Raw genomic sequence first — 1,785 nt, forward strand, 5'->3', positions numbered from 1 at the left:
CTCCTTCAAGGTCAATGGTGACCTGCAACTGTGACTCTCTGGTCCTCATCTCAGCTGTGTTTTGCCTTCCCCCCACCCCACCCCGCCATGAGCTGTTGGGAACTTCAGGTGACACATTCCTTTGATGGCGCCCTCCTCTCTGAAAAGTGGCCCTGTTTCCTGATATTCTTTCTCCACCCAACTTCCTGAGTAATTCTGAGTCTGCCCCCTCCTCCCCTCCCACATCCCCGCCCTGGCCTGGCTCCTCCATCTTCCCAGCCCCACTCACTCCCCGTGTCAGCTTCCCAAGGCTGCCAGACGCAGCGCCATGCATGGGCGACTCAGAGCATCCGAAACTTCTCTGGAAGTTCTTGAGGTTAGAAGTCCAAAATCAAGATCTGTGGGCAGGGCCGTGTCCCTCGAAACCTGCAGGGAGCCCCCCCTGACCTCTTCCGGCGTCTGGGCTGGCCAGTGCGTGTCCCTCGGCTCACGGCCGCATCTCTGGGTCCCCCGTCGTCACTGGCCTTCTCTCTGTGTGCCTGTCGCTGCCCCAGTGCCCCTGATTTGTAAGGACACAGTCATACTAGATTAGGGCTCATCGTAGGAGCTCGTCTTAACTCCGTCATCGGCAAAGACCCAATTTCCAAATTAGGTCACAGTCCCGCCCTGGAATCAGGACTTCAGTCTATCTCTTTGGGGACACATTTCAACCAATACACCCCCTCGAACCCGCCCTCCCCGGGGCAGCCCACGGGGCAAAGCACACACCCAGCCCTGTCCTTCATCTGCTCGAAATCCTCCCAAGACAACGGAGTATTACTCGGCCATGAAAAGGGACGAAGCACCGACACGCCACACGCATGAACCTCGAAAACACGCCGAGTGAGAGGAGCCACGAAAGACCCTGTAGTGTAAGAGTCCCCGGGAATGAAACGCCGGAACAGGCGCATCCCCAGAGGCAGGAAGTGGACTGGTGGTTGCCTGGGTTTGGGGGCCGAGGGGGGTGTCTGCCGGGGGTGGACGGTTTCTTTCTGGCTGATTGTGGTGACACAGGCACAACTCAGCGACGGATCTGAAGCCGTCCAAGCTCACACTTTAGACCAGTGGTTCTCAACCTTGGCTGCACGTTAGAATCCACCTGGGAATCTTTTTCAAATCCTGATTTCTGGGCCTCATCCTCCGGAAATTCTGTTTCTTTGTGATGGGGTGAGGCCACAACATTAGTAACAAAGAAACAGAATTTCCTGAGGATGAGGCCCAGAAATCAGGATTTAAAAAAGATTCCCAAGTGATTCTCACGTGCAGCCAAGGTTGAGAACCACTGCACTAAGTGGATAGATTTCACCAGCTGGGAACTCTCCCCCGCCCCCGCCCCCCCAAAGCTGCCACAAAGCAAGCTCCTTCCCGGTTCCCCAGCGCCCCCCGGAGGCGCCACACTCCGATGGCGTCTGAGCTGGAGGATCAGTGTCCTGGGCGCACAATTCACAAGAGGCTACGGCCACACAGAGAGGGGCGCTGCCATGGACACACAGAAGGAGGCGCCGCTATGAAGACCCGCGTTGCCACAATCCCACCCAGACACACAGCAACGCCCAGAGTCACCAAGCCACACACACACACACACACACCCTCCCCCAAAGTGCAGCGTGGCAGCCGGCCAGGGACCCCGACATTCCTCGGGGACACCCACACCCCGTTCAGCAGCAGGCGCAGCTGTGGCCACGCTCCTGGCGGCGCCCACTAGCCCCACAGCCCTCCCCAGAGCAGCCCACAGACCCCAGCAGCCACCACACCATGTCGCACAGG

This window comes from Myotis brandtii, unplaced genomic scaffold (genome assembly GCF_000412655.1).
Source record: "Myotis brandtii unplaced genomic scaffold, ASM41265v1 scaffold114, whole genome shotgun sequence".
NCBI lineage: Eukaryota > Metazoa > Chordata > Mammalia > Chiroptera > Vespertilionidae > Myotis > Myotis brandtii.